The following is an 11,339-nucleotide window of genomic DNA, read 5'->3' as shown; positions in this document are numbered from 1 at the left end:
CAAGTTTACGAACGTCTGCTCATGACACAAAATGTTTGATTCTTATTGGCAAATCTATATCTCTTCGAAAGAAAATGGTAAATCTATATTTGATTTTCTTTGTTCTTCAACCATCACTACTAGAAAAACAAGTACTTTCACACGGATGGATTCTGTGTGAATACACTGATTTACACACGGAAATCTGTGTGTATGGGCAGTTTCACATAGTACAGTCACGGATTCACAATTTGTATGTGTCGCGAGTGTTGCTAAATCACTTTCACACGGAAAACTTGTTTGTGTGACTGTGAGCTATATTAAGTGGTCCCATATGAATCAATTATATTAATTTTCAAATTTACAAACATTTAATCATTAATTTGCAATTTCCAGGTTACATATAATTCATCAATTTATTGAATTATTCAAATATTTTGATATTTATTTTTAGGTCCTCCATTTATTTTCATGTTGTTTTGGGTCCTTCATTGAGATTTTGCAAATCTGGGATCTTTCCTTCATCGTTCTTCATTGAGATTTTGCAAATCTGGGATCTTTCCTCCATCGTTCTTCATTGAGATTTACAAATCTGGGATCTTATGGCAGTAAATCATACACAAGTGTTGTTGCAAATAAGATCCAATTTCAGAATTCATCTCGGCTACTCGATCTCTGACGCAATATGGATCAGTAAGTTTGAATCCAAACAAACAACAAACCAAAAGTGATTATATATACCTTTATGAATCTCGATCTATTTGCCGAGGTCGATGGTGTCGATCTGTCTGAGGCAAGAAAGAATCACAAGAAAGAGAAAGTTGATCACGAGCTCGAGACATCAATTGAAAACCCACAATAAACTTACTAGCAAAGTTGATCTGTTTGCCGAGGTCGATGTTTAACCAAATCGCGCCTTCCAACAATCCAACCATGTCAGACCCAAAACCCAGACTAGTCTGTTGCATCGGCGACATCCACGGCTTCCACACCAAGCTCCAAAATCTCTGGTCCAATCTCGAAATCTCCATCCCTTCTTTAGACTTCGCCACCGCCCTCGTCATCTTCCTCTGCGACTACTGCGGCTGCGGCCCGGACACCCACATCAGAAAGACGTCTTCATCGCCGGAAACCATGACTTCGCCTTCGCCGCCTTGTTGAGAGTCTTGCCTCTGCCACCGGACGGGTTTGAGTTCTGCGAGGGGTGGAAGGAGTTCGAGGACAAGGAGGAGAGAGAAAAAGATCTGGAGACAGAGAGAGGGCAAGAAGATGTAAAAAGAAAAAGAGAGAAAAGTAGATAACAAAGAGGAAATCGGAGAAAGATATGTGAGAAAGAGAGAGCGATGGAGAGAATAAAACACAGAAATCTGTGTGAAAACAAAAATAAGAATAGGATTCACACGGTAGTCTGTGTGTAAACTGAGAAGAAAAATATTAGAATCTTATGCTTTTACATATTCACACGGAATTGTGTGTAAATTAAATTTACACTTATTTTACATGACTAAAAACTAGTACCAGAATCTTATTAATCATATTTTTACACAGATATCTTTGTGAAACAATATTTCACACGGAAAACAGTGTGAGTTTTTAATTTACCTTCTGACAAATTTACAGGATTTCTGAATTATACTTTATTTCACATGGACTCCGTGTGTAATTTACTTGAAAAATATTGGGTCTCAGTTTGAACCTTATGTGGCCATAATAGTCTGTGTGGAAAATATATACACACGGATTTCCGTGTGTACTATAGCACTTTATACACATATAATCGTCTGTGTGAACCTCTGTGACAACATTATCCGTGTGAAAGGACCTGTTTTTCTAGTAGTGCATCTACAAGGCTCTGAGGCATACTAAACAAGTTCATTGAATTACTTGTAGTTCCTACATATGATGGACATAAGTTGACCTAAAGTGCAAACGTAAAGCAAATTTCCTTCTCAAACTTTAGTAGTAGTGATGTATAGAGTTACTGCTTCCCCTGGAGCACATTGCCCCAATTGCAAAGACAAACCAAGACGACAAAATATCACCCAATACTCAATGGAGCTTACAGCTAAACACAACCAATAGCTACTCCAAGTATCGAGCTCAACAAATCAATGATAGATAAGCGGGAAAAAACACATTGAAGGAAATCACTATTGACCTCTGCCTTATAATGGACAATCTCTTGAAGCTCTTCAGGGAACAATGAATTGGACTTTTGTTGAAGGCTCTTCATAGCATGGTTGGCTGCATCTTGAACTTGAGGATCATGAGGCTGCACATCTTACCACCCTGGAGCATGCCCACCTGATCAAAACCCAATTCAGTCTCATAACCCAGTTCTGAATAATATAAATTCTGGAAATGGTAGAATAACTCCTAAAATGGTTTAGGGTCATTTTTCAGTCATCTTTACCACAGCCGTTGGCGACCAAGCTTACCATTTTTGCATGAATGCATCTTAAATAAGATGTCTTACATCTACCCAATAGTTTAAAGCTTCAAATATTGGACTCCACACAATGGAAAAATCAATTAATAGGCAGAAAGAGATAGAGATAGGAATTATCATTGATATGATTTGGAAACGTAAGTACACAACAACATCTTAGTAACTAGTGTTTGTATCAATAGAGAAAAGAAATACTAACAGCAACATAACATATTTACACCCAATTCATAGAAGATTGGTATACTAAAAACCCATATATTCAGAGAGGTGAGGCTCTATCTGACTCAGATTGAAGGTACCTTCATTATTCTTATGCAGTTCAAATTTAGTTTCTCTTCTTTGCTCCCCTGACCTTTAGAAGCATCTTAAACATTACAAGACCTTCTATCGCCTGCCCTCGCAAATTGAACATAAACATATATAAGTATAGAACAATTGGAGTTCAGGATGTCAAGTTGTCGACCACAACATAACTTAAATTCTAATTGCATATACATACACTTAATAACAAATAAAATAAAAACTCAAATCAAATTCTGTGTTAAGGTACAACACAAAAGGATCTTAACAACAGCAACAACAAAAAAGTATTAAATAAAAAAGGAATTCAATATTGAATAACTAACTAAGAATCTTTGCACATGAGATTAGATGATTGAATTTGATCCCTTACTTGGAAACACAATGAATGAATAATTAGTAAAATTCAGAAATTTTAAGTGTTCATATAGATTCCCTACGGATAGAACATCTCAAGGAATTAGGATTCAGATTATGGTGTAAATTTCTGATTAAAAATCATCACTTTCCTATGCTCAAAAGAAAAAATGTTTTTGATAAAATATCAAACTCTCATCAAGCTAATAACTCAATTTCCAAATTTCAGATAATCACTTTACACTGAAACTCCTCGAACAATATATATATATATAACATCCTAATAAGATGTAAAAAAAAATTTGGGCCTGAGTCAGTTGCCTCTTGGGTCTCGCCTTAAGTCCAGGCCTGCAGCAAATTGCTAGAATCTATCTTTACCACAAAGATGTTATTAATTGAAAACTTATGTACCTCCTGAATGACAATTATCCAAAACTACAATGACTATTCTGACGATGTGCCCTAAGATGAATTGCTAGTGTGGTCAAGTTTGAGAAGTTACACCCTTGCCACCATTATTTTGGTGAATTGGAGACTTGTGATGGTTATAATGGTGTTGGCGTGCTGAACTTTCTTCTTGTCTTCTGTCATTAAATTTTGTACCTTTTGGTTTCTCCTTAATGGTATTGACCCTCTCTAGAACTACCAAAACTTCTTTCATGGATGGCCTGTCTTTTGGATCAGATTCTAGGTACTTGTAAATAAGCTAAGCTGCTTGGTATGCACCTTTTGTAGAGTATTGATCTCCAAGCGTTGGGTCCATCATCTTCTTCAACTCTTTTTTCTTAAGAAGAGAAGGCCTCGTTCACTCCACCAAATTGTGCTCACCGGCCAGTTTGTTAGTGTCGAGAGATCGTTGTCCTATACGTCCACATCTCCAATAACACCACATTGAAACCATACATGTCGCTTTTTAAGTACAAATGTCATGCATATTTGGTTCTTTTATACTTTATTGACAAGGCCGAACCTGAGATTTTCATACTGGAGACGAACTTTGAAAGTGGGTCATCTAATCATAGTACGCATTCAATTTTTCTTTTTTGGAAGAATTATCTAGAAATAAATAAATAAACTCAAAATTGAAACAATATATAAACCAAAATTTAAGAGATTAAGCTAAAAATGTTCCAAATTAGATCTATAAGAATAAATTAAGAGCATCTCTAAAAGAGCACCTAAGTGAGATATTTAGCTATGAACTTTGCATAGTTATATTTCTATCTCCTATTTTTTTTTGTCCTTTATCCAGACTACAATTTATGATCTAAGAAAACATTTGAAATAACTAATATTGTTGGAGAAAAATTATTAAACTTATAACTATATTTCAGTTTCTTAGTTATTTCAACTTAAAATATAGTTTGCGTTGTTGAAGATACTGAAAAGATATTCGATCTACACTAAAAATTAAATTAATAAAGTTGGAATGGTCACCAAGAATGAGATATGTACTTTTCTTTAACCTTAGGGTAATTGTATTGTTGCATATAATGTATATAAACTTTTCTTTATCCTATATATAATAAATCTTTTACTCTTAATGGTGACTAGACTCTCTCTCTCTCTCTTTCTCTCTCTCTCTCTCTCTCTCTCTCACACACACACACACACACACGTGTGCGTGTGTATCTTTATATAAGGGCCCTTCCACTAAGGATCCTTTTTTTTTTGTCATTTTAAGGGATCTCTTGTGGGACCCACTTTTCAATAGCATTTCGGCATCTTGATCATTAGTTTTTTTTTTTTTTGTTATAATGTATAGATCAAATCTGCAAATTGTCAGCTAAATTGATGATCGTTAAGGTATTGAACTAGTTTTAAATTAATGGACGAACCGAATTTGTCCAACCTGAACCATTTATGCTTATAATTTTAAATCACAGTTATAAATGGTTTAATGATTATTTAGCTGAAAATTGGCAGAGATGATCTACTCATATAGACCTAAAAACTGAACTGTTGAGATGTAGAAATGTGATTTTAGAGGTTTAGGGTTTAGGTATGTGTCGACATATGTGTATCAAAATCAATATGCATTGAGTTGAGAGCAAAAGGCGTTGACGGCTTTAGAAGAGCCGAAGTCGTAAACCCCAATGTTTGATACAGAGGGTTGATCTCAGTAGGGGTATAAAACCAGTCCCAACAACTGGTCCAACGTTCTTCTTCTTAATCTCCATGGGGAGATCAAGAAAAGATGCAACCACACTCTTCATGTCGGCCATTAGTTCAGTTAGGATGTTGTGGTTGATTACCTGAAGCAATCCCATGCCAGTGAGGCTGTCCTCAGAGTTGCATACATTTGGGGAAGTTCATTCATGTCAATAACAGGAAGAGACATTGTTCAAGTTTTGGTTTGTTTTTTGTTTTGTTTTTTTTTTTTTGAAAAAGCAAAGTTAGGAAATTCAAAGAATTGGCTATGAAGGAAATGGGTGTTCAGCAAGTTAGCCAGTTCATATATATATATATATATATATATATATATATATATATTAGAAAAGGATTTGGAATGCTGGGAGGCTCAGCCCCACGCCCGAGCCTGTTCATCTTATTTATATTGGATAAGAAGGATATTTTGGTGGAAATGTTAGTGCTCAACTTACAAAACTGGAATACCATCAAATTTTAACTTCAAAGCACTGCAGCCTCATTTTCAGACAAGATGATCAATCACTCTTGATCATGAAGCCAAATTGAGGTTGTCTTTGCTTTTCCTCTCCTTTCTTCTTCATTAGCTTGATTGTTATATTTTCTCATCCAAATATTGCTACCTAAGTCTGGAATAGTGGCTACCAAGACTCTATTAAACAATTTTTAATTTAATAGAATAGTGGCTACCAACTCTCCACGTGCCAAGACCTCAATGTTTGAAGTGTGCTTAGAACAGTGACTCTTGCTAAACTTAACCCTATAACCCTAAAATCACATTTTCACATCTCAACCTTTTAGTTTTTAAGTCTATATGATTAGATCACCTCTACCTATTTTCAGCCAAATTGATAATCATTAAGGCATTCATAACTACGATTTAAAATTATAAGCACGAATGGTTCAAGTTGGACAGATTCGGTTCGTCCATTGATTTAAACTAGTTCGATATCTTAACGATCATCAATTTGGCTGAAAATTTACAGATTTGATCTATACATTAGGACTAAAAAACTGAAACGTAGAGATATGAATAACGATCATCAATTTGGGTGAAAATTTGTAGATTTAATCTATACATTATGACAAAAAAAAACTAAACCGTGAATATGTGATCGAAAAGTAGGTCTAATAAGCTATCCCTTAAAATGGCAAAAAAAATCGATCCTTTAGTAGAAGGGCCCTATATATATATATATATATTAAAAGCCCGGTCATCCTCATTTAGTATATATACACTTTTTTCTATCATATTTTTATTGTAGCCTAACAAGATGTAAAAATAAGTTATGGGCTACCTAAATTTCTAGACTTTCAGCAAAAAACTAAATAGCAGTGAAGATTGGACTTGCATTTATCATATATAAATACATACATATATATAAATAGCAAACAACTGAACAAGATGTAGGAAAAGAAAAAAAAACATTTTGGGCCTGAGTTAGCTATTTCTTCAGTCTCGCCTCAGGTCCGGGCCTGTGTGTGTTGGTATATAGTATAACTTCCATTCCATTTTCACAAGGCCTCCCATCTCTTGGTGAATTATATATATATGACTGTCCCGAATGATCAAGTCTACCGGGTGGGCTGGAATCGGTACCTCTATTTGGAGTTTGACAATACAATTGTGCCCCAAGGTACCCTCCATTTCAATCGAAAGTCTGAGTACATCCCTCCAAGAGTTGTGTGTAAGTAATCTAGACTCTCTATTAATTTCACGCGGAGGCTTCACATCACTCTGTGAATTGACAATTGATGGCCGCCAAGGTGCACAAATTGGGCCAGAATTTAGTGCCTTTCTTCAAACCCTTGTCTCTCTTCAAAATTTGACGATACAAAATTGCCAAAATCAAGAGACTATTCCAATTTCAGACAAGCTCACATCCCTCCGCAGCTTGGAGATTCGTTGGTGTGGTAAATTAACATGTCTACCGGATGGGTTAGCAACATCGTCACAGTCCTGCAGCCTCACCCGTTTGAAGGAATTGATGATTGGTCCTTTCTGCAGGGAGCTCGATGCATTCCTAGCTTTTCAAGCTATACCACAACTTGAATCATTAGACATCTATGGGTGACGTAGGCTCAAGTCTCTCCCTGAACAAATTCAACACTTGCCTTCTTTAAGAGATTTGTTCATAAAGTACTTTGGGGAAATTCATTCATGTCAATAACAAGAAGAGACATTGTTCAAGTTTTGGTTTGTTTTTTGTTTTGTTTTGTTTTTTTTTGAAAAAGCAAAGTTAGGAAATTCAAAGAATTGGCTATGAAGGAAAGGGGTGTTTAGCAAGTTAGCCGGTTCATATATATATATATATATATATATATATATATATATATTAGAAAAGGATTTGAAATGCTGGGAGGCTCAGCCCCATGCCCGATGTCATGCCCCTGATTTTTAACACAAATAAAAATCGATATACAATCCCATAATTATATATGTGTGAACGTTCAGCCATCAATACAAAATACCTAGAAACTTTTTTCCTTTTAACTCAAGTACATATTGATGCCCTGAACCCACTATGTCAATATTGACCCGCTCTATGGAGTCATATATTACAAAAGCTTAAGAATTAAATTGTCAACAACAAGATAAACCGTAAATACTCCTCAGAGTTTACTACAATGGAAGTCTTTATCAACAGTAAAGTCACCAAAATAGTTTCCTACCGTAAAGCTACAAGGACGCTATCTCTGCTTCAACCCCGATTATCCTAACCTACAGGATTAACCCCTACACCGTTTGAATAGTGTACCGGGTTGTCACACAACAAACCTGGTAAGCTTTTGCAAGCCCTTATGAGTAACTCAAAACAGTTAACACAACTCACACCAGAAATAAGGAAAACAACTCACGCTTTGATTCCTTAAAACACGAAATAAAGGAGAATAACTCACACTTTAATTTCCTTTCAAATCAAAACATAGAAAACAACTCACTTCTTGATTTCTATCAATTGTACCAAAATCGTACCATAGAAAACAACTCACACCTTGATTCCTTAAAACACGAAATAAAGGAGAATAACTCACACTTTAATTTCCTTTCAAATCAAAACATAGAAAACAACTCACTCCTTGATTTCTATCAATTGTACCAAAATCGTACCATAGAAAACAACTCACACCTTGATTTCTATCAATAAAACATAGAAAGCAACTCACACCTTGATTTCTATCAATAAAACATAGAAAACAACTCACACTTTGAATTCTATCAAATATACCATAATCGTACCATAGAAAGCAACTCACACCTTGATTTCTATCAATAAAACATAGAAAACAACTCACACCTTGAATTCTATCAAATGTACCATAATCATACCATAGAAAGTGATAGGAGTATTTTAATGCGATATTTTAATAGTTATTTCCTCATAATTTACTTAGTTATTTCCTTAAATAAATAAATTTTAATTTAATTTTAATTTTCTAGGTACATTGGAATAAATGAAGAGAAATGACAAAAAATGAGGAGTCCTGATGACAATAGGACACCTGGGTTGACTAGGAGAGCCCAAGAACAAGGTCAAGATATCCTCTACAAAGTTGATATGGATTGGGAGTCATTTTTGGCAAGAAAAGATGTTTAAAAATTAGATTTTGGGTCATTATTAGACACAAACTGATTTTGGCCGAATTTCAAGAATATATATGGATAATGACATCTCAATTAAATCCTAAATGCATGATTATGGCCAAAGGGAGATTTCAATAGATAAGGAAGGAGAAATTCAAGGGATTGCAACAAGCAGAAAGGTTGAAAACAGGTCCAGATACATTCCTTGATTTCCACATTCATTCTTGGCCAAAATTGAGGAGACAAATAAAAAAATAATCATGCAATTAATTCAAAAATAATCTCCCTAAATCAAGGTGTTAAATTGGAGGTTTCTCATTGGTTGGATGACATAGCAGAGCTGACGTGGCATTATCTGATTGGTTAATGCTGTGTGGATCAATCTTGAAGACTTGGAGACTAAGTTGCCATCCTCCTGTAAATAGGAGCATTCTAGACACCACCACACAACCACACCATCACACCATCATGACAACACCACAACACCACCACACCTCTCTCCATTAGAAAATAAACATTAGAAAAATTCTCTCCATTCTCTAGTCTTCAGAAGCTCTGCGTCTCAAGCAAGGAGGAGAAGAAGTCATGCAATACATCAAGATCCTATCCGCCATCCACCCTTGTGTCGTTCCTAGAAGATTGCTTGCTTTCAAGGATCTTCAAGTTCTTCGTCTCAAGGCTTCATCATTCATCCTTCACGGTGTATTTCATCTTTTTCTTTTGTTTCCTTTGTTTGATTTCGTAAAGTTATGAATTCTAGTTAACATGAAGTTAAGGGCAAAGTTTAAAACCCGTTTATATGTTTTGAAATAAAGTTGTGATTTCTTTATGTTAATTTATATGTTGCTTAGGTGAAATTGCTTGATTGATTTTGGATTACAGAAGACTTTTATACGTATGTGTTCTTTGGTGGCCAACTTAGGATATATGCATGTAATTGGAGCTAATTTAAGTAGTAAAGGCTTTGGACAAAAGTCGAAATCAATTAAGGAGGATTGCAAATAGGTGAACTTATTCATAACTAGGTTGTGCACTTTGGTTGACATCCTTTCTTTGTTCTTCATGCGTTGAATGTGTTCTTGATTAGCTAGCTTTCTAGACTATGATTGCATGTTCAATAGGATTGATTTAGGTGCTTTCACTTAGATTAATTATTCAAGGAAAGTAAAAAATGGGAAATCGTTTGCTTTCTAACGTTTCACATGGTCATCTTCTTTCTCATGACATACAAAATCAAACTATAGGAATTGTGATTAGATTTCTTGCATATGATTGTGGTTTTGATCTTTATTCCATGCGTTCCACCCGTGTATATATGTTTTTACATTTTCTTTATTTTATTTATTTAATTTTTAATTTAATAATCCTAAAACCCCCTTGTGTTTGTTTTATTTTTGTAAATAATACTTTTTACTTTTATTAATTATTTATTTGTTTTTGCAATTACAAGTGTACCCTCAATCCCCGGCTAGAACGATCCCTACTTATTCTATACTGACAACTACATTTTGCAGGGTTAAATTATGCGCTTACTTTAAGCGTATCAATTTTTGGCGCCGTTGCCAGGGATTGAAAAATCACTTGTTTTTGTTTATAATTGTTGTATATAAACTGTTTAAAACTAAGTGTAAATTAACTAGGTTGTTTTTTTTTATATTGTTGAATACGAGTTTTAATTGTAAGTTGTAAATTGAATGGAATAGGTGAAGTCTCTTTTGTTAATATTGGCCTAAACCCCTTATTGGTGCCTAGTTCAGGTCCCTTAAGGTTGAGGGCGGCTTTTATTAACACTTGTTGAACTGTCTTCACACTTATGACATTTTTCATCTCAGTAAGTATAGCCTATGTGGAATGGTGTCTAGGAAGGGGATAGCGTTCATGGCGGGTTTTTGAATCCAGAAGTGCTTGCAAATGGGCCTAAACCACTATGTGGGAGTAGCTCATGCCAAAATGGATTTTTCCTCTCGTGTTCGTCTTCCTCCACCTGGCCATTTCAGTAAGGTTGCCCAAAGGATTTGAAAGGGAGTTTGTGTCTAGGCGACTATACTTGGGCCGCACGTCCACTTGAGTTACCGCTTGGAATTAGATTCGATATCAATAATATTTATAACAAAAGAAAATGTTGTAAAAACACTTGTAAAAATACTGCTCACTTGACTTGTGTTAACTTGTGTCTTTTGTACAATTTACTTCCTAATTACTTGTATTTTGCATAGTTACTTATTTGTATATTTTGTATTTCTTTGTTAATTATAGTCACTAACTTTATTTAATGGAGGTACTGTCTGGCTAAAAGGCGTTAAACTCAAGCGCTGCTTGTGAGGCAACCCAATTCAGAAGCAGCTGTGAAGGAGTCAACAACACAGATTTGCTTTATCTTTCCCTATTTCTTTTTATTTATTTATTTTTTTAATTTTTCTTCTTTGTTTTTATTTTAGGATTTATTTTTGTAAATGTCTTCTATCTATGCTTATTTGTTTCATTGCATGCTTATGATTGATTACATTGATGACAATGCAA

The sequence above is a fragment of the Rosa chinensis genome, chromosome 1 (assembly GCF_002994745.2).
Source record: "Rosa chinensis cultivar Old Blush chromosome 1, RchiOBHm-V2, whole genome shotgun sequence".
NCBI classification, from domain to species: Eukaryota; Viridiplantae; Streptophyta; class Magnoliopsida; order Rosales; family Rosaceae; genus Rosa; species Rosa chinensis.
The sequence above is the reverse complement of the archived record's forward strand: the minus strand, read 5'-3'. Positions refer to the sequence as shown.